General features: G+C 36.2%; 1 protein-coding gene and 2 pseudogenes across 1 annotated transcript in view; 1 reads left to right on the top strand and 2 right to left on the bottom strand.

Moving 5' to 3' along the window:
• The window catches only part of STPG2 (sperm tail PG-rich repeat containing 2), a 931,943-nt gene that overhangs the window by 75,558 nt on the left and 832,612 nt on the right, over positions 1-23,773 (top strand). The window lies entirely within an intron of this gene.
• LOC115836748 lies at positions 3,497-4,451 on the bottom strand (annotated as a pseudogene).
• Positions 22,886-23,626, bottom strand: LOC105738218 (annotated as a pseudogene).

Raw genomic sequence — 23,773 nt, 5'->3', positions numbered from 1 at the left:
TCCTTTTCAATTTTTGGAATAGTTTCAGTAGAAATGGTACTAGCTCTTTTTTGTACCCCTGACTCTCGTTTTATATGAGAGCTGCTGGCAAACCTGCCCATCCTTACTTCCAGAGAATGACATACTATCTTTATTAACCTGGAATGTAGCACTTCTACCCTTGGAAGTGGAGGTAGGTATTTCTACTTTCATTATCCTTAAATGCTTTTGGGGGAGGTGGTGTCTCTATATTTACTATCTGAGAACATAAATAAATATGTGCCATAAGTTACTGTCTTCATCTTTCTAGGGCCATCTGCTTATACAAATCTTGAAAAGAAAATCCTGGAGCATATTGACTGTTAATGTCTAGATGTATACGGAGATGTGAGAGATTCAATCTCTATCATATCCTTTTTCCCTACTTGAGAAATTTTTGGGAGATAATAGGTTTTATAGTTGAATGTGAATTTGTTTCCTTTTTTTTTTTTTTGAGACAGAGTTTTGCTCTTGTGGCCAAGGCTGGAGTGCAATGATGCAATCTCAGCTCACTTCAACCTCCGCCTCCTGGGTTCAAATGATTCTCCTGCCTCAGCCTCCTGAGTAGCTGGGATTACAGGCATGCACCACCACACCTGGCTAATTTTGTGTTTTTAGTAGAGACAGCGTTTCACCATGTTGGTCAGGCTGGTGTGGAAATTCTGACCTCAGGGGATCCACCTGTCTCCCAAAGTGAGGCGTGAGCCACTGCGCCCAGCGTGTTTCCTATTTATATATATTGGCCAGAGCTTCTGTTCCTCTATGATGCTCTCAAGCAATATGTCCTCTCTTCTTCTCCTTGACAATATGCAGAACCTCCAAAATCTTTGTCTTAGTTTGTTTCCCATTGCTATAACTGATTATTACAAACTGGGTAGCTTATAAAGAAAATAAGTTTATTTGGCTCATGATTCTGGAGACTGGGAAGTCGAAGAGCATAGCACAAGCATCTGGCGAGGTGTTTGTGTTATATAATAATATGGTGGAAAGTATCACATGATGAGAGCAAGGGAGCATGTCAGCTCAGGTCTGTCTTCCTTCCTATAAAGCCACTAGTTCTATCATGGGGTTCCCACCTTGATGACTTTATCTAATCCTAATTACCTCCCTAAAGCCCCATTTCCCAATGCCATCAACATATGAATGTGGGGATTAAATTTTCAGCAGAAAAAATTGGAAGGACATATTCAAACCATAAAAACCTTCATTTAGTGATTGTTTTTCTTCTGTGCTAGAAAAAAATTTTGCAAATATTGGTAAGGTAGCATCGGTATAGACGATCAGGTAGGTACTTCAGTTTTGTTAGGATCATCTTTAACTTTGATAGAATTTTAACTTTGGCAGATTAGGGAACTAACTTCCTTTGGCATTTCTAGCTAGAAACCTAAGGTGGGCTCTCTCATTAGTTAGGCAAAGATGTGAACAGGATTCAGTAATTGTTTAGATTTCTGTTGAGGGGGAGTGAAGACAGAGAATTCCTATTCTGCCATCTTGCTGACATCACTTTTTTCTCCTTTTTTTTTTTTTTGAGACAGAGTCTTGCTCTGTCGCCTGGGCTGGAGTGTAGTGGCATGATCTTGGCTCACTGCAAGCTCCGCCTCCCAGGTTCACGCCATTCTCCTGCCTCAGCCTCCCGAGTAGCTGGGACTACAGGCATCTGCCACCATGCATGGCTAATTTTTTGTATTTTTAGTAGAGATGGGGTTTCACCGTATTAGCCAGGATGGTCTTGATCTCCTGACCTCGTGATCCACCTGCCTCGGCCTCCCAAAGTGCTGGGATTACAGGCATGAGCCACCGCGCCCGGCCTCCTTTTTGTTAAAAACATTGGTATGATTTTTCTCTTTTATTAGCCTCACTTTTTTGATGATTGTCTTTTAGCAGATCTAGCTCAAGGTGGAAACCTTAGAGATAAGCTTTTGTAGGAATTCAGGCTCTCCCTTGGATTCAATGTTCCTCATCCCCTCCGAGTATGATCAGAGGCTGTAATGAGCTCTCTGACAGATGCCTTCTCACTGAAAAGCAGCCTGGCCAGTATAAGCAAGGATTCAGGAAGAGAGAGGGCCAGAACCCCTTTTTTTAAAAAAATAAAAAACTTAATATGAATAATGCAAAACAAACACAAAAGTGGAGAAACTATTATAATGAATCCTCATGTGCCCATCACTCAGCTTTAATAATTTTCAATTCATGGTCAGTCATGTTTTCTCTCTACTTTCCTTCTTCAATTATTTTGATGTAAATACCAGATATATATTTTAATCTGTAAACATTTTAATATGTATACCCCAAACATAATCACAATGCTAATATCATACTTACAAAATGAAAATAGTTTAATATCCTCAACTAGCTTCTTTGTGTTCAAATTTTCCCAATTGCCTCACATTTTTAATAAATTTTGTTTTAATCAGAATGCAAATAAGATCCATACATTGTAATTGGTTGATATAGTTCTTAATTTGTAAAAATACATATGCTTCCTCTCTATCTCTTCATTATATTATATTTATCGAAATAAGTTTATTATTCTCTTGAATTTCCTAGTCTGGCTTTTCTGAGTATTTCCCAATGGTGTCTTTTAGTATGTTTCTTTGTCTTTTGTATTTTCTATAAATTTGTTAGACTAGAGGCATAATCAGATTGATGCTCAATCCTTTCAGCAAGACTGCTTCATAGATGGTATTGTGTACTAAAAAAATCAGGAGGCAGATAAATGTTTGTTTTCTCTCTCTTTGTAATATTGGTGGCCATTGATGATCAAAATCTAGACCTAACTATTTATTAGGAGTTGAAGAATGGTCATAGCCTATAAATTTTAGTCTTATTAGTTGAAATAAAACTGTTTACTGTTGGAACTGTGGTATAGTACATATAGAAAAGGCAAGATAAATGGTTGATTTTTAAAATTTATTGCTTTTCAAAAGATCAGTGGTTGCTTAGAATCCTCCAATGGTGGTCATTTATTTTTTAAAAACTATCATTATGGATTCATAGAGTTAAATATATGTGTTTCAATAAGTATTCTTACTGCTGCTCAATATGTTCTATTTTTGATAGTTGGGAGCCTTTTGATTTAGCTCGTGGGTTCTTTTTACATAAACCAAGCAATCTTTGATTCCTTCCTTGCTTTCTGGTATAATAAAATGTTTAGTGTTATCCTTAGTGTTTACTTTTATTATGAAGCTGAGGAAGCTCAAGCTCACACAGGTTAAGTAATTCAACCAAAGTTTTACAGGTAGTAAACAATGGGCTTGATATTCTGACCCAGCTACATTTTATTCTAAAACTTCAAGTCAAGTGTTCATTAGAGACCCTTCTACCCTACAAATTTAGTTCTTATTTAGCATTATTTAACTAATTATAATTTTGACAAATTCTGCTTTAAAGGAAAAAGGAGTTAAGTTTTTTTGTTTTTCTTTTTAAGCAAAAACTCTTTTTAAGAAAAAGGTATAATTTTTTCATTTACTATTTATTCTTAGCATAAATTTTGATTTTTTCCAGTGAAACAAAAATCTCCTGAACCCCGTTCAGTATCATCCAAGTCTTGAATATCTCTTTATGTATAAAAAATTCATTCATAAATGAGCTGTGCAATCCAATCATTTTTTTGACTTCAAACTTTTCTTTGCCAAAATTAAACAGTATATCACCAAAATTTCCTCTATAATCTTTATGTGACACCAGCTCCTACATCTATAAAGTGTTTTGCAGCCAAGCCAGACCATAGAGCAACTATTCCATAACATCCAGATGCAAGACATATCTGGATGTCTGTTTTCACAAGAACTTTGTCCATAGGTAGTATTGTATAATAATAGGCACTGTACAGGTCATAGTCTGTGGTCCCTGTGGATCCCTGAGTTGAGTCTGCGGTGTGCTCAGGGAGCCAGGCAAAGTGGGGCTGCATGCCACTTTCCTCCGCAGGCTTGCCGGCTTCTTGAGGGAAATGGCAGGTGTCTCTTCGGAGCAGGGTATGGTAGAGCCAGAAAGCAAGCAGAGGAGACAGCCCAGGGAACAAGAGAGCACAGGATGAGCACTGCAGCAGGGAACCTACCAAGATCTCTCAAAATTTTTTATGTGTACTTTCTTTTGTTTTCTACATCAAAAAGCCTACATATAACATTAACTGCTCTTTCTAATTTAAGATAAACTTTGTTCTTCAGTTAGGATTAGTTGCTTTGCTACTTTCTCTAATTATATGAATTCTAATCCAGGATAGTGTCTTATTATTCTTGAAAACCTGGAGTTCCTCTGTAAATTCTTTTTCCTATTTTATCTTGTAGATTAAAAGAGAAAGACAAGAGAATCTGGGGCAGATTATAATACCTTGCTTCATCCTTTCCAACCTGGAGAGTTATGCCTTCTGCCCCCTTGGTCTGTACATTCCCCAGAATATTTATGTGCACTAGAATTACACTTAAGAAAACCATACTTTTGTCCCTAGCATCTGAGTCAGTAGGGTTGGTAGTCACTTGTATGGTTTTAGAGTTCTTCTGGTGACCTTAATACTACGTTTAGTTGAAAAATACTGTCTCCGGGCTCTATAATCTCTGTGAGAGTTTTCTTTTTATCAGAAAAAATGTTGTCATCTACATTTATGTATCCATTTATTTTTTAGCTCATGTTTAATCTATACTTTATTAACATTTAAAAAATCTCAGAATAAATTCTTGAAAAGTTTGCAATGCAGAAAAATATGAATAATAATATAAAAATTGTTGTATTTAAATACAGAAGTTTCCTTTGGTTATTTCTAAAAATACAAGACCTACCTTTTCCTTTTGGCTGGCTCTAGCAATAAAACCAGGTCTTCAGCTTGTCTTTCAAAGGAGTTTGTTCACATATTGAGTGCTCCAACTTTTATAGCTCCTACATGAGGGATTGGCTTCTAAATCATCTAGCTGTGGGAACTGATAGGCCTCTACACTTGTGAGTCCTCTAGGACCACAGAGAATAAAGATGTGGATTTAAACAGGTGCATGAGCACTTCCAGCAGCTATCCCATGAATTTAATGCAGAGTGAATAGGCAGAAACTCCTAGATTCCAGTTTCTCCCTGGAAGGGATTTGCCTGCACACTTTCCAAGCTGCTGCCTGTGGGTCAGGCTTCTAACTTGCCTGCATCTGGGAGATGATGAAACAGGTAGTTAGGAGACCTCTAGGGAAGTTTAAATGAGTGTATGGGCTCTCCTCGTGCTTTTTATCCCTGTCCTGCTTCAGTGATAAAATCAGGTCTCCAGCTTCTCCTTGTCAGTTTATCCACACATAAGCATGCACCTTTTAAAGCTCCTACTTGAGGGATTGGCTACTTGAATCACCTAGCTCTGGGGCTGAATGGTTCTTGGCATTTGGGAGTTCCGTGAGACCACATAGAACGAAGAGGTGGATTGAAATGGATGTGTGAACATTTCTAGTGGCTACTCCTTCTGGCTCAGTGCAGACCAAGAAGGCTACAACAGCTAGCTCCCAATTTCTCCCTGGAAGGGGTTTGACTACACACCTAATGTCCCAACATTCCCAGCTGCCGCCTGTGGGTCAGGCCTTTAATTAGCTTGCATCTGGCAGCTGATGAAGCAGGCTATTTGTATTTCTCTTGGAGACTAAATGGGTGTGTGGGAAATTCCTGTAGCTCCTCCTTATGGTTCACTCAAGAGGTAGAACCAAGACTCCAGCTATTCCACCTGTCTCTGAGAGCAGATGGAAGCCAGGGGTGACAAAAAGCAAAGCAGTGGGTTGAAAGAGTGTGTGGTCTGAATGAGAGTGGCGATATTTGCCACTGATCCTCTCTCCATCTTAGAGCCCAGTGAGTGAGATAAAATTAGCTACTGGTTTCTCCCTGAGGAGAAAAGGAACTGGAACACATGTCTAACTCCTAAACTTTTCTGGCCGCATCTTGAAGGGCTTAATTCCATACTGACTTTCTAGGGGCACTGAATGGGCTTGGCACACCCTAATCTCCTGGGGGACAGTAAGAGCAAAGATAAGATTTTGGAGAAGCTCAGTGGTTTCAGAGGCACCCAGAATCTCTGGCCAGGCTGATTGGTTAGGTTCATCTCCTACGCATGGCCAGTCTGACGACACTGGAAGAGTTACAGTCTTATCTAATATGCCAAAAGCAATAAAGAGAGTCAAGGAAGATGAAGAAATAGGGAAATATGTTCCAAATGAAATAACAAGGCTCTAGAAACTGGCCCTCATGAAATTTAGATAAGTAATTTATCTAACAAAGAATCCAAAATAATGGCCATAAGGATCCTTGCTGAGGTCAGGAGGGCATTGTATGAACAATGTGAGAATTTCAACAGATAGAAAAAAGTCAGACAGAAGTGATAGAGCTGAAGAATCCAGCAACTGATTTGAAAAATTCAGTGGAGAGGTTCAATAGCAGACTAGAGAGAGCAGAAGAAATGATCAGTGAATTTGAAGACAGGTAATTGGAAATTTTCCAATCAAAGGAGCCAAAAAAAAAAAAAAAAGAATGAAAAAACTATGAAGACCACTTAAGGGACTTATGGATACCACTCAGCAGAACAATGAAAAAACTATGAAGATCACTTAAGGGACTTATGGATACCACTCAGCAGAACAATGTATACATTATTTGAATTAAAGAAGGAGAGAAGAGAAAGAGAAAGGGATAGAAAGCTTATTCAAAGAAATAATGGCTGAAAAATTTCAAAACCTAGGGAAGAAAATAGTAATCCAGCTCTAGGGAGCCCAAAGGACACCAAATAAAATGAATGCAAAGAGGCACAACATATACAAATGGTCAAATGTTAGAGAATTTTGAAAGCAGCTAGAGAAAAGCAACTTGTGTACATGGGAACTTCATAAGACAGTCAGCAGATTTATTAAATTAAATAAGTAAATAAATTTTTTTAGCAAAAATCTTGCAGGTCAGAAGGGAGTAGGGTAATATACTCAAAATGCTAAAAGAAAAAAATGGTCACCCCCAAATACCATATGAGCAAACCCATCCTACCAAAATGAAGGGGAGATAAGGACTTTTTCAGGCAAATAAAAGCCAAGGGAGTTTATCACCACTAGACTTGTTTTACAAGAAATGCTAAAGGGAATTGTTTTTTCAAGTTTGGTGTTAAGTTTATTCTATTTTCTGTATAACTTTAAGTATATAAAGTTTATTTCCACAGGCCTCAGGAAATGGGTAGAAATCACAGGACAATCTCTCTTCCCACCAAAAAAAGTTGGATATTTTGGTGTTTGTCTTAGAGGGAAAAAACTGAAATTTACATTAGCAGTGCTGTGCGAGATTCTGACATAAATCAAGACCTAAAACCAGCCTGCAGTAGAGGTTTTAGTCTTCTGTTCAGGTGCTTGGACAGAAGCCATAAGCTGATGAACATGACAGGGAAAAGGAGGCAGTAAAGACAGGTGACAGGCACCTAGCAGGGAAGGAGGATTCAGGAATGCCAGACTCCTTGGAATGGGGTGTTGTTTTCCTTTTTTTTTTTTTTTTCCTTCTAAAGTCATCTCTGTAGGAAGGTGCTGGGCAGGGATCCCAGAGAAAGAAAGGGTCCAAAACTCCTTTAACTGCCCTGGACGAAGGCCACTGCTACAGCAGCTAGTACCAGAGGCTCTCCTATCTCATGGTTGAGGCAGACCTAGGATAGGATAGAGAATAAAAGGAATGCTTATGGGAAACAATTTTGTGTGGAATGCTAGATGGCCAAGCCTCAGTCTTCAGTCCAGTACAACCCTTGCCTCACTTGTCAACAGTGAAAAATTAGTTTGATTAGAAGAACCATCTGGAAACATACCAGCTTCTGCTACCTTCATCCTCATTGTTAGAAAAAGATTAACCAGTGTGAACATTCTGATCTGTTCATTCCTGGGACTGTTTTTTTCCCAACAGACTGTTTGTTGGTAGAGTAACCCCCAACTCAAAGCTAAAGTGCATCATCAGTCCTGGTCAGCAGTTCCTTAAGAATGGACTGGCGGCATGGTTGAGCTGATATGGAAAAGCTGCACCTTCCTGCAGAAGATGAACTGACCTGCTATCCCACCCCAAATCTCTCAGCCTGAAGTATATTTCAGTGAAGGCAGGTAGCTGTGCTTCTCAGAGCAGAAAGGTAAGCGCAGAAAGGTAGAGGAAATCTAGAAAAGAACCGTCTTGATACAGATTTATCCCAAGGTGTGAAGGAAGGGCAAAGAACCCAGTGGCACTTCACTTATCCAGCGATTTCTGTCACTGTCGTGACCAAATTGCTAAAGAGAATTTTTAAGTTGACATGAAAGGATGCTAAACAGAAACACAAGAGTGTTGGAAAGTATGAAACTTGTTGGTAAGGGTAAATATATAGATCAAAAGAGAGTAGTACATTACTATAATAGTGATGAGTAAATCACTTTTAATTCTACTATAAAAGTTAAAAAGTATTAAAGACAATGGTAACTAAATTATGCTAATGTATACATAACAAATATATGTAAAATTTGACATCAATAGCATACATTGTGAGGGGAGGAGAGGTAAATTGTAGCTGGAGGCCATTATTCTTAGCAAACAAATGCAGGAACAGAAAACCAAATTCACGTATAAGTGGGAGCTAAGTGATGAGAACTCATGAACACAAAGAAGGGAACAACAGACACTGGGGCCTACTTGAGGCTGGAGGTGGGGAGGAGGTAGAGGAACAGAAAAAATAACCACTGGGTACTAGACTTAGTGCCTGGGTGACAAAAAATAATCTGTACAGCATACTCCCATGACATGAGTTTATCTGTATCACACACCTGCACATGTATTCCCAAACCTAAAAGTAAAAAATAAAAATAAAACAAATTCATAAAAGAATTTAGAAAAATAATCCTAATTGTTTTAAGTAATTTTTATTAAAGAAAAAGGTGAAAGTATTAAAGACAATGATAACTAAAGTATGTTAATGCATATGTAATATAAATACATGTAAATTTTACATCAATAGCATATAATATAGAGGAGGAGAGGTAAATTGGAGAGTACTTGAATGCAAGGGAAGTTAAGTTGTTATCAGCCTAAAATAGACTATTATAAAATATTTTATGTAAGCCCCTTGGTAACCACAAGGAAAATACTTATAAAAGTTACACAACAGATAAAGAGAAAGTAATCAAAACTGTCAATACAAAAAAACACAAAAGACAGCAAGAGAAAAGGAGGGACAAAAGAACTACAAGACAAATAGTTAATAAATAGCTAAGAAAATAGCAATAGTAAATCTTTATTAATAATTATTAAAGATGTATATGAAATAAGCTCTACAATTAAAAAGATAACAGAGTGCTGACTAGATTAAAAACAACATCCAACTGCATGCTGTTATAAGAAACTCACTTTAGATTCAAGGATACACATGCTAAAAGTGAAAAGATGGAAAAGGATATTCCATGCAAATTGTAAATGAAATAAAAAAGGAATAGCTGTAGTTATGTTAGAAAAGTACGCTTTAGTAAAAAAACTATCTTTAGAGACAAAAAGGTTACTTCACAATGATGAAAGGGTCAATTCAGTAGGAAGATATAACCATTGTAATATATGCACCCAACATTTGAGTCCTTAAATGTATATAGCAAATATTGACAGATCTGAAATGATAAATTGATAGCGATATAATAATAGTAGGACACTTCAATACCCTTCTTACAATTTGATAATAGTGGGGGACTTCAACACCCCACTAACAACACTAGACAGATCATTGACACAGAAAATCAGCAAAGAAACACTGGACTTAAATTGGACTTTAGACCAAATGGACCTAATAGAATATTCTATTCAATAACTGCAGAATATATACATTTTTTCTCATCAGCACATGGAACATTTCCAAGATAGATTTTATGTCAGATCAGAGAAGAAGTTTCAATAAATTTTTGAAAATCAAAATTATAACATATCTTCTTAACCCATATTGGATTAAAAGAGAAGTCAATAACGATAGGTGCTCTTAAAACTTTACAAATACATGGAGATTAAACAACAGGCTCCTGAAGAATGCAAAATTAAGATAAAAATTAATTTTATTTTTGAAATGAATAAAAATGGGGACACAACATACCAGAACCTCTGGGACACAGCAAAAACAGTGTTAAGAGGGAAGATTATAGTGTTAAATGCAAACATAAAAAGAAACACCACAAATTAGTAACCTACTGTTACACCTTATGAGTCTAGAGAAACCAGAGCAAACCAAACCCAAAGCTAGCAAAAGGAAAGAAAGAACAAAGATCAGAGTAGAACTATATAAAATTGAAGTAAAAAAAGTACAAAAAAATCAATGAAATGAAAAGTTGTTTTTTTGAAAGGACAAAGAAAATTGATAAACCACTCACTAGACTTACCAAGAAAAACAGAGAAAATCCAAATAAAGAATCAGAAATGAAAAAAGACACACTTATGACTGATGTCATAAAAATACAAAAGATTATCAGAGACTGCTATGAATGACGATATGCCCACACACTTAGAAAACCTAGAGGAAATGGATAAATTCCTGGAAACATATTATTTCCAGATTGAACCACGAAGAAACAGAAATCCTAAACAGACCAATAACAAGTAGTGAGATTGAATCAGTAATAAAAAATCTCCTAAGAAAAAAAAGCCTAGGACCAGATGGATTCATAGCCAAATTCTACCAAAAATACAAAGAAGAACTTGTACCAATTCTCCTGAAATTATTCCCATGTATTGAAAAGGAGGAAATCCTCCCTAACTCATTTTACAAAGTCAGTGTCACCCTGATAGCAAAGCCAGACAAGGATATAACACAAAAAGAAAACTACAGAACAATATCTCTGATGAACACAGATGGAAAAATCTCCCACAAAATACTAGAAAACTGAATCCATGAGCACCTCAAAAACGTAATACACCACAATCAAGTGGGTTTTATTCCAGAAATGCAAGGAGGGTTCAACATATACAAATCAATAAGTGTGATTCATTGCATAAACAAAATTAAAAACAAAAAACTATATGATCATCTCAATAGATGCAGAAGCAGCATTTGATAAAATTTAGCATCCCTTCAGGATAAGAACCCTCAAAAACTAGGCATAGAAGGAACACATACCTCAAAATGATAAAAGCCATAGGCAATAAACCCACAGCCAACAATATACAGAATGGAGAAAAGTTAAAATATCCCCGCCCACCACAAGAAGTGGAATAAGACAGATGTTCAATTTTACCACTCCTATTCAACATAGTATGGAAAGTTCTAGCCAGAGCAATCAGGCAAGAGACAGAAAGAATACATCTGAATTGGAAAAGAGGATTTCAAATTATCTCTGGTTGCCGATATGAAATTGTGCATAGAAAACCCTAGAGCCTTCTCCAAAAGACTCTTAACATTTGATAAATGAATTCAGTAAAGTTTCAAGATGTGAAATCAGTGTACAAAAATCAGTAGCATTTCTATATACCAAAAATAAACTGAGAACCATATCAAGAAATCAGTCCCATTTACAATAGCTACAAAAATAATAAAATACCTAGGAATATATTTAACCAAGGAAGTGAAAAATAAGGAAAATGGTGAAACACTGATGAAAGAAATCGTAGATGACACAGACAAATGAGTAAGTATCCCATGCTCATGAAATCGGAAGAATCAATATTGTTGAAATACTGATTCTTTTGATTCAATGTTGATTCTTTTTTTTTTTTTTTTTTTTTTTGAGACGGAGTCTTGCTCTGTCGCCCAGGCTGGAGTGCAGTGGCGCAGTCTCAGCTCAGTGCAAGCTCCGCCTCCCAGGTTCACGCCATTCTCCTGCCTCAGCCTCTCCGAGTGGCTGGGACTACAGGCGCCCGCCACCACGCCCGTCTAATTTTTTGTATTTTTAGTAGAGACGGGGTTTCACTTTGGTCTCGACCTCCTGACCTCGTGATCCACCCGCCTCGGCCTCCCAAAGTGCTGGGATTACAAGCGTGAGCCACCACGCCCGACCCTCAATGTTGATTCTTAAAGCAGTCTACAGATTTAATGCAATTCCTGTCAAAATACCAATGTCATTTTTCACAGAAGTAGAAAAAATAATTCTAAAAACTCATATGGAAACAAAAAAGAGCTCGAATATCCAAAGGAATCCTAAGCAAAAGGAACAAAGCAGGAGACATCACATTACCTGACTTCAAATTATAGACTTAATGCAAGGCTAAGTAACTGAAATAGCATGGTACTGGTATAAAAATAGACACATAGATAATGGAACAGAATAGAGAATCCAGAAATAAACCCACATACCTACAGCCAACTTATCTTTAATAAAGTCAACAAAAACCTATATAGGGAAAAGGTCCTTAATCAGTAAACGGTGCCGGGAAAATTGGCTAGCCATACTAGAAGAGTGAAGTTGGACCCATATCTCTCACCATACAAAAAAATCAACCCAAGATGAATTCAAGACTTAAGTGTAAGACCTGAAGCTATAAAAATCCTAGAATAAAACCTAGGAAAAATTTTTCTGGACATTGGCCCAGGCAAAGAATTTATGACTAAGACCTTAAAAACACAAGCAACCAAAACAAAATAGGCAAATGAGATTTAATTAAACTAAAAAGCTTCTGCATAGCAAAATAAATAATCAACAGAGTGAACAGACAACTTGTAGAATGAGGGAAGATATTTTCGAACTATGCATCTGAAAAGGGACTAATATCCATAATCTACAAGTAACTCAAACAAGAACGACAAACCCTAAAAGCCCCAATAAAGAGTGGGCAAAGGACATAAAGAGACATTTTTCAAAAGAAGATATACAAGTGGCCAACAAAGATATGAAAAAAATGCTCAATATCACTAATCATCAGAGAAATGCAAATCAAAACTACAATGAGATATTATCTTACACCGGTTAGAATGGCTATTATTAAAAAGTCAAAAAATAACAGATGTTGGCAAGGATGCAGAAACAAGGGAACAGTTATACACTATTGGTAGAAATGTAAATTAGTACAGCCTTTATGGAAAACAATATGGAATCTTCTTAAAGAAATAAAATTAGAATTACCAGTTCATCCAGCAATCCCCCTACTAGATATCTACCCAAAGGAAAATAAATCATTATATAAAAAAGATTCCTGACATATATTTATCACAGCACTCTTGACAATAGTGAAGTCATGGAATCAACCTAAGTGTCCATTAATGGATGATTGGATAAAGAAAATGTGAGATATATATGTATATCTCACATATATAATTTTAAGGGGTGCAATGGCAGTTTTGTTACATGAATATACTGCATAATGGTAAATACTGGGCTTTAAGTGTAACTGTCACCCAAATAATGTGCATTGTACCCATCCCTCATCCCTCTTCCACCCTCTCACTTTTGTGTATACATATATACACAAAAGAAATATGGTATATATATATATATATATATATGTATTTCTTGTATACATATATACACAAAAGAAATATGTATATGTACACAGACATTGTACACTCCCAAAAGTGGGAGGGTGGGAGAGGGGTGAGGAATGAGAAATTACTAATGGGTACAATGTACATTTGGGTGATAGCTACACTAAAAACCCCGTCTTCACCACTATGCAATATATCCATGTAACAAAACTGCCCTTGTACCCCTTAAAATTATACAAATAAAAAAAGAATTTAGGATATATCTTCCAGTACACCTTGTACATTTTTACTGGATAGATATTTATTCACAAATGATGTATTTAGAAAGTTAAATAAATGGTCATATTTTAAATATTTTTAAAACCTTTTTTCTCCCACAGGGGATTTATTCACATTCATACAAGTAGGATTGTTTTAATTAGTTTTCCTCCAGTGTAGAATTCTATTGTATGACTAGTACAGTTCATTTATATATATACATACTAATATACATTTAGTTTGATTCTAATATTTTGCTATTACAAATAATGTTGCACTAAACATCTTTGCCTGTGTGTTTGATACACAAGGGTATATAACCAGTCAGCAATTGCTGGTTTGTAAGTTATGTGCATTTTCAACTTTATTAGCTATTACCAATTTTTTTCCTAATGTGGTTATACTTATTTATTATTTTAACATTGAGCAGAGTTCTTGTCTCAGCAATCCTCATCAACACTTAGTATTTTCTGACTTCAGAGTGATAGGTATGTGTATCTCTTAGGTTCTATTTCTCTTTTTACTTTGTAAGTTGACGTTGTTTCCTATGTTTATTTGCTGTTTCTATTTCCCCTTCTGTGAATTCCTGTTCATATTCTCTGCCCGTTGATTTTTAGGCAGTTGTTATGTATTCTGGATATCAGTCCTAATGTCTTTTAGATGTGTTTAATATTTTCTAATATTAGAAAATATTCGTTTTACTTTGTTCATGAACTTTTTCTATAGATTTTTTTTAATATGATCAAATTTATTAATTTTTTTATTCACAGGTTTTGTTTTTTGGTATCTTTTTTGAGAAATATTTTTCCTACCTTGTTGAAATAAGGCTATTTTATATTTTCTTTTGATCTTCTTGCTGAGATTTTGCATTTATGTGTAACACTTTTTTTGTCTGCATGGGATGTGAGATTCTCTTATTTGTGTTTAAAAGCAGTTACCAAAATATGCCTATGTTACATACTCTTTTCTCCACTGATTTGTAATGGTGCTTCTATCATATACATTGTGATAGTAAATGAAATAAAATAAAAAAATTTGTGTCTACTTCTGAGATTTCGATTTGGTTCTGCTGATCCATTTCTAATCTCAAACAAATAGAACACTATTTTTAACTTTACAGTTTAACAAATCTTGTATCAAATGGACTAAGATCTCCTATACTGCCCTCACCTTTAATTCTTCCATATGATATATTTCTTGGCTTTTCATAGACATTTGACCTTCCATTATTAATTTTAGAATCTGTTTGTCTCAGTCAAAAAACCAAAAACAAGCCAGGTGCAGTAAAATGTGCCTGTAGTCCTAGGTACTTGGGAGGCTGAGGTGGGAGGATAGCTTTAGCCCAGGAGTTCAAGGCTAGCCTGGGCAACACAGCAAGACCCTGTCTTAAAAGAAAAATTAAAAAAATAAAAAGCAAAAGCAAAAAACAAAAGCTTCATTTGGATCATATTTATTATACAATCGTCACATCTAAACCATGCTATATCTCTCTGTTTAGATCTATATTTATCTTCTTTCATGATATTTACTAATTTTTCCACAAAGGTCTTGTACATCTTTGTTAAATTTATTTCTAGACACCATGTAGGCTTTCATTTGCTGTTGCAAATTACATCTTTTTAAATCTGTATTTTGTTATGAATTATTGTTGGTATGTAGGAACAATGTTGATTTATATATTTTGCTCTTTGATCCAGCAACTCTTTAACTTGCTTATGGTTTTTCTATAGGAAGAGTTCCTTAAAATAATAACCTTGAATAGTCTTTTCTACTTCTTTTGTGTTTTTCTTGAATTGTCTTCCTCTTTGCTTTCTCACTCCCTTACTCCTTTCCTCTTTCCCTTTCTTTTTTTCCTTTCATTACATCCGCTAAGACATACTATGTTGCATATCAGTGACAGACATCTTTGTCTTCCTGATAAATAGAAATGCTTATTAAATTTTACTTATAGGTATGATGCTGTAGGTTTTTGGGACATATCTTTTATTATCTTCTAGCCTTAATTTTGCTGGGTTAAAAAATACTCATTAATGTGTGTTGAAATTTATTAATTTTTTATATATGTTAAGATGTTTATAAGATTTGTCTCACTTAATTTGGGTCATAAAGTATGTGAATACATTTTTCTTGATATTAAAGCATCTTGCATTTGTTATATATTACTAGTTTTTAAATTTACTGGTATGTATGCGTCTGTGTTCATAAGTGGGATTGCTACGTGCTTTTCTTGTGTTCTCCATTTTTGGTTTTGGTATGAAGATTTTATAAGTGTTCCCTCTTTTTTTCACTCATTGGAAAAGTTAGCACAACTAGGGAAATTTTCTTCCTTGAAGAATTATTAGAAATTATTTATAAAACTACCTGGGCCTGGGTGTTTCTTCTTGGGAGAGATATTTGTCTATTACTTCAGATTATTTAATCGACATTGATTTATTCAGGTTTACTATTTTTTTTTTTAGTTAATTTTGCTAATTCTAGTTTGCATAAAGTGGTCAATTTTCGCTAACTTGAAAAGTTTTGTGTCTTAAAGCATGCAATTTTTATGACTAAGAAAACTATATTTTTAGTTGTGTTGATTTTTATTCTTAAAATAATTTTTTAAAACTTTAATCTTTGTGTCTTATTTTTAACTTTTATTTTAAGTTCAGTGATACAAGTGCAGGTTTGTTACGTAGGTAAACTTGTCAAGGGGGTTTGTTGTACAAACTATTTTATCACCTAGGTATTAAGCCTGGTACCTGTTAGTTATTTTTTTCTCATCCTCTCCCTCTTCCCACCCTCCACCCTCTGAAAGACCTCAGTATGTGTTGTTCCCCTCTGTGTCCATGTGTTCTCATCATTTAGCTCCCACATATAAGACAGAGCACGTGGTATTTGGTTTTCTGTTCTTGTGTTAGTTTGCTGAGAATAATGACCTCCTGCTCCACCCATGTCCCTGCAAAGGACATGATCTTGTTCTTTTTTATGGCTGCATAGTATTTCATGGTATATATGTACCACATTTTCTTTATCTAGTCTATCTTTGATGGTCATTTAGGTTGATTCCATGTCCTTGCTATTGTGAATAGTGTTACAGTGAACATATGCATGCATGTATCTTTATAATAGAATAATTTATATTCCTTTGGGTATATACCCAGTAATGGGATTGCTGGGTTGAATGGTATTCTGTCTTGAAGTCTTTGAGGACTCACCATACTTTCTTCCACAATGGCTGAACTAATTTACAGTCGCACCAACGGTGTATAAGCGTTCCTTTATCTTGAAAACTTCACCAGCATCTGTTATTTTTTTGACTTTTTTTCTCTTTTTTTTTAGTATTGTGTTTTTTTAAATTTATTTATTTTTATTATACTTTAAGTTCTGGGGTATATATGCAGAACATGCAGGTTTGTTACAGAGGTATACATGTGCCATGATGGTTTGCTGCACCCATAAACCTATCATCTACATTAGGTATTTCTCCTAATGCTATCCCTCCCCTAGCCGCCACCCCTTGACAGGCCCTGGTGTGTGATGTTCCCCTCCCTGTGTCCATGTGTTCTCATTGTTCATCTCCTACTTCTGAGTGAGAACATGCAATGTTTGGTTTTCTGTTCTTGTGTTAGTTTGCTGAGAATGATGGTTTCCAGCTTCATCCATGTCCCTGCAAAGGACACGAACTCATCCTTTATTATGGCTGCATAGTATTCCATGGTATATATGTGCCACATTTTCTTTATCCAGTTTGTCATTGATGGGCATTTGGGTTGGTTCCAAGTCTTTGCTATTGTGAATAGTGCCGCAATAAACATACATGTGCATGTGTCTTTGTAGTAGTATCTCACTGTGGTTTTGATTTGCATTTCTCTGATGGCCAGTGATGATGAGCATTTTTTCATGTTTTTTGGCTGCATAAATGTCTTCTTTTGAGAAGTGTCTGTTCATGTCCTTCTCCCACTTTTTGATGGGGTTGTTTGTTTTTTTCTTGTAAATTTGTTTGAGTTCATTGTAGATTCTGGATATTAGCCCTTTGTCAGATGAGTAGGTTGTGACAACAGAGACATAGATCAATGGATCAGAACAGAGCCCTCAGAAATAATGCTGCATATCTACAACTATCTGATCTTTGACAAACCTGCCCAAAACAAACAAGGGGAAAAGGATTCCCTATTTAATAAATGGTGCTGGGAAAACTGGCTAGCCATATGTAGAAAGCTGAAACTGGATCCCTTCCTTACACCTTATACAAAAAATTAATTCAATGGTTTTAGATCTAACATTTAAGTCTTTAATCCATCTTGAATTAATTTTTGTATAAGGTGTAAGGAAGGGATCCAGTTTCAGCTTTCTACATTTGGCTAGCCAGTTTTCCCAGCACCATTTATTAAATAGGGAATCCTTTCCTCATTGCTTGTTTTGGTCAGGTTTGTCAAAGATCAGATACTTGTAGATATGCGGCATTATTTCTGAGGGCTCTGTTCTTTTCCATTGATCTATGTCTCTGTTGTGGTACCAGTACCATGCTGTTTTGGTTACTGTAGTCTTGTAGTATAGTTTGAAGTCAGGTAGCATGATGCCTCCAGCTTCATTCTTGTGAATTTTAAAATTTAAGTCTTTAATGTGTCTTGTGTTAATTTTTGTATGTTGTGTAAAGAAGGGGCCCAGTTTCAGTCTTCTGCATATGACTAGCCAGTTATCTCAGCACCATTTATTGAATAGAAAATCCTTTCCCCATTGCTTGTTTTTGTCAAAATTGTTGAAGATCAGATAGTTGTAGGTGTGTGGTCTTATTTCTGGGTATTCTATTCTGATCTGTTGGTCTATGTGACTATTTTTTGTACCAGTATCATGCTGTTTTGGTTACTGTAGGCCTGGACTATAATTTGAAGTTGTGTAGCATGATGCCTCTAGCTTTTTTCTTTTTGCTTAAGATTGCCTTGGCTTTTCAGGCTCTTTTCTGATTCCATCTGAATTTTAGTTTTCTCTAGTTCTCTGAAGAATGTCAATGGTACTTTAATAGAAATAGTATTGAGTCTATAAATTTATTTGGGCATTATGGCCATTTTTAACAATATTGTGGAAATTTCTCCCTTGATAATGTATAAAGCCAGATGCAATACTGAATTTCTGGGGAATTGCATAGATTATTGCCACCACCAGAGACTTGGAAGACTCAGGAGTAGAGATAGTTATCACATCTCTATGTAATTTGCTTATGTGACCTGTGCAGAAGTCAGATTAATTTTGGGAGGTGACTGTGGATCATTATAGACTTAATCAGATGGTGATGATAGAGACTGCAGCTGCTATCTCAGATATAGCATTTTTACTGGAGCAAAACAACATGGTCTGGTATATTGATGACATTATGCCGATTAGATTTGAATAGCTGTAAGTAGGAAGAATCTTGCAAACCGGATAATGGGAGATAAACCCCATGAAATTTCAGGGGCCTCTCACTGCAGTGAAGTTTCTGGGGTCCAGTGGCCTGGATAATGTCAAAATATCCCCTCCAAGGTGAAAGACAAGTTGCCATTCCTTCCATCATCTACCATGAAAAAGAGTTACAACTCTTGGTAGGTCTTTTTGGGTTTTGGAGATAATATATATTGCATTTTGGTGTGTTGCTTTGGCCTTTCTGCTGAGATACTGTTAAGTGTGCAGTTTTGAGTGGGAACCAGAGGAAGACAAAGCTCTATAGTAGGTTCAGGCTGCATTGCAAGCTACTTTTTCATTCAGGCCTTATGATTCAGCAGATCAAATAATACTTGAAGTGTTTGTTGCAAACTGGGGTGCTTTAGAAAGCCTCTGGAAAGTACCAATATGAGAATAAGAGCACGCAACCCCAGGATTTTGTAATATTTCTATGTCCTCTTCTGCAGATAAGTAATATAAAATATAAAAGCCTGATACAACTGTGCTATTTCTAATTAATATACTTTGAATATGTAGATACCCATGGGCTAAAAGTAAAAGCATGAAAAGTGATATATCGTGCAGGCATCAATAAAAATGCTGTAGTGGCTATATTAGTATCAGATAAAGTACCTGTAAGAATAAAGAGTATTCCTAGAGATAAAGAGGGATATTTCATAATGAAAAAGAAAGAGATCATCGAGAAGACACAGTAATCCTAAAGGTATATGCGTGTATAGGGATTCAGAATGCTTGAGGGAACAACTGACAGAATAGAATGGAGAAATAAAGAATTAACAATTATAGCTAGCTGTTTCACTACTCTGGTCTCAATAATTGATAGAGCGAGACCTCAGTGAGGTTATAGAAGAGTGAACAGGACTATTAGCCAAGTGTGACCTAATAAGCACTTAATAGAACATGTCACCCAATATGTTTAAATATGCATAATACACATATTTCTACATGCATATAGAACATTTACCAACATAGAACATATTTGTATTAATAAAACAAGTTTTAATATATTTAAAGTATTGAAATAATAGAAAATATACTCTCTGATCACAACAGTGTTTACAAAAAATAAATCACAGAAAAATATCTGGAAAATTATTATAATTTGGAAATTGAGCAACATACTTCCAAATAAACCATAGGTGAAAGAGGAAATTATGAGGAAAATCAGAAAATATCTCAAGCTATGTGAAAATGAAAACATAGCATATCAACATTTGTAGGATAAAATATTGTATTTAGTGGATAATATACAGAATTAATGCTCATATTAGAAAAGAAGAAAGATGTAAAATCAGTGTACTCAGCTTTCACATTTAGGAAATAGAAAATAAAAAGGACAAACTAAACTCCAAAGAGGAAGAGAGATAACTGAGTGGAAGTAGGTGAAATAAAATTCTGTAGCTCTGTTCTCCACAAGGAAACAAGGAACTATTAAATGAGGTTCAAAACATCTACTATAAGTAAGTAAGACTAATTTATTCATATCTCTAAAAAGTAAATTATCCTAAACAGACTGTTGGTAGAAATATGGACGTTAAAGGTACTTACTGCTAGTGAAGGATCAGAAGAAAATGAGGAAGACATTATTTGAAACTATGGGAAAGGGGATTCTTGTTATAGAGTGGTAGAAAGTGTAGCTAAATTGTGTCCTACATGATTATGTGGAAACTAGACTTTGTAAGGAATGTCCTTGGATTTGGATAAGGAGACTGCCAAGTGTCGAAGGTGTGCTGAGGTTTCTTCTTTCTGCTTATAGTAAAATGTGAGAGGAAAAGCACAAATTGAAGGAAGAACTGTTAAGCCAAAAGAAACCAGGACTTGATGATGTGGGAAATTTTCAACCTATCCAATTTGAAAAAGACACTCAAATTTGAAGATTCATTTTCAGGAAAGCAAGTTTTGGGGAGAAAGCTGAGGTTGTGGTTGAATTATCTTTTGCTAGTGCCTTGGAAGGATCTAGAGCCAGAGTATTCAGTCACACAGAAGCTCTTTGAAGAAATCAGGTGTATGACTCATGGATCCCTTCAGCCATCTCTGAAGAAGCCAAAAATAGACCTGCATTATCTAGGAAAGACCTGTGGAGGAGCTGTTGTGTGGAGTGAATTCCCATGACAGATGTAGGAGACTCAAAATGTTCATGAGATTTTATATCAATAGCAGCACTGCCAGCTTGGACTGAAAGGGACAGAAAGAAGGATAAATGAAAGAAGACTGTGGAGACTCTGGAATTCTAAAGGCAGGAAGCAGGCTGATAAAACTACTTACGCTGAAAGCAATGCTACTATTCATGAAAAAGGAAGATTGACTCCAAAGTCAGAGCCATCCTATTCTCTGAGGGTGAAGCTGTGAACCACACAGGTTATTCCTAGGCCTTGAAACTCAGTGGAGTTTTCCTTACAGGGTTTTGAGATTGCTTGAGATGGCTGATTTCTTTTTTCTTCCCATTTTTTCTTTTTTGAATGGAAATGTTTATCTGGTGTTCTACACTTATTCCATCTTGTATTTTGACAGCTGTTAACTTGTTTTCTAGTTTTGCAAGTCTATGGATGGAGATGAATTTTACCCTAGATGGATCATATCCAGAATTTCATCCATATCTGATTTTTATGTTTCAGATGATGTGAATTTGGGTTCTTTGAGCTGATGAGATTTAGATTAGATTTCAGACTTTGAGCTGCTGTTGTAATGAGTTAAGACTCTTGGGAATATTAGGATGGGATGAATGTATTGAATGTGAGATGAATGAATCTTTGTGGGCTAGACTGCTTACTGTGGTAGAATTATATCCCCCTAACGATGTTCATGTCCTAATCCCTGGAACTTGTGCATATGTTATTTGACACGGTAAAAGAGACTTTCCAATGTGATTAAGTTAATAAATGTATGTTATTTTAAGCTACTAAATTTGTGGTATTTATTAGAAGAGCAATAGAAACAAATACCTCTTGTCTTTGGAATTGCCTTTCCCCTGGGAACATTGGCCATTTTCCAAGGAAGAGCCTTCTGCATCTTACCAGTCTGAGCAGCTGCCTGGTAAGTTTGACAGACTCATGTGGTCCAGAGGGCACAACCTGGTGAATGTTCCTTGTATATCTGATAAGATTCAGTCAAGCGATAGAAAGCACACCAATAATGTGAATGTTGATAATTTAATATTAAAAAATTAGTTAAAAATGGTCAACTACTTATAATGGAAAACTAGACTTTATACTAAAACAGCTTATGTAGGAAGCATCTACAAATGTACTGTCTTTAGTGGGACTGGGTAAAGAGAATGAGAAGCAGAGAGAGAGAGAAGGGCAAGAAATACACTAAGAACTCGGAAGAATCACCTCCTGCTCCTAAGATTGAGATCTCACTGGAGAGGGCGTAGCTATGGTTCACTGGGTGGCAAACAAGTTCACTGGAGTCAGTGGACCGGAGTTTATCTATATGTAGTTATCAACTGAAGTAATGGCAGATTGGGGCTTGTCTACAGGAAGTTGTCCTTGAGGGTTCCTGAGAAACTCAATGGGCCTCCAGCATGTCACTAGCAGGCACACCACAGAAGGAAGAAAATACACTAGAATTAGGAAGTGGAACCCCTTCCTTTACCGTGACATACAATGTCCATCTGGTGCCCTCTCTTGCCAACTAATATTAGACAAGCTGGCAAAAGAAATTTGTACAGGGTCCAGATCCAGTAAAACCTAGGCCAAGGAGGATAAATGTGGAGGCAGAGGAATAAATCGGTAACTAACACCGTACACTCCATTTTTTTTTCTGTCCATACGTTTATTGTCTTTACCTGAAAATCTTCATAGAAAATTGTTTGGTTTAGCTCTCAGCAGCCCGCTCCTGAGCTCTGAGGAAGCTTGCCTTCTTTTGAGCTACCCCATCTTTCTTCTGAGCAAGGGACATTTTGGAATGATTCCACCTCTTCTTTTTAACTTCTTTCTTGGGCTTCTTTTCGTAGACTGGATTCTCTCATATAGCAGCATGAGCTTTCCTAGACATCTCCATCATGTCTGGAGTTACTCTGTTCTTTATGTATTGAGAGAACTGTTTCTTGTAATTATCTCCATCTTACATGTAATCTGCAACATTCCGGCCCACAGTGTGCTTCCGGTGTAGTTCTACATTAAATTGCTTGCTTTCAGAATCATAACCAGGGAATCATTTGGTACTGTGAGGGATAGACAAGCCTCCATCCACAGCTCCCTTCAGGGTGCCAAAAACTTTATTGCCAGTGGTAGTTCTGGCAAGGCCTGCATCCAAATAGCAGGTAAAGGCACCTGGCTGACTATCAATGCTTTCCACACTGTATTCATCGCCAGTCACCTCCACTTGGCCTTCATAGATCTTGTCCATGCCAAACCTATTGAGTAGCCTGCAGGCCAGCAGCAGGCCAGTACAATACACTGCAGCATAATTTGTCAGGCCAACCTTCACGCCATATTTTGGCAGTTCGTGTGCATATGCTGCATAGACTATTATATCCCTGTCCATACAGGCATAAGCAGTCTGACAACTGATATCTCTGTTTATTACACGAACTATCATCCTGTATTTGGATGTTTTGTATTTATTTTCATCCTGTATCACTAAGTGTTTCCAAGCATGGTATTCAGTTTTACCCTTTCCTCGTCTTCTAAATTTCACTTGGTATCTCTTAAAGCAGGCCTTATTCTTAACAACTTTAACAAACTGTGGAACAGAGACCTG

Source organism: Nomascus leucogenys, chromosome 9 (genome assembly GCF_006542625.1).
Source record: "Nomascus leucogenys isolate Asia chromosome 9, Asia_NLE_v1, whole genome shotgun sequence".
NCBI lineage: Eukaryota > Metazoa > Chordata > Mammalia > Primates > Hylobatidae > Nomascus > Nomascus leucogenys.
The sequence above is the reverse complement of the archived record's forward strand: the minus strand, read 5'-3'. Positions and strand labels throughout refer to the sequence as shown.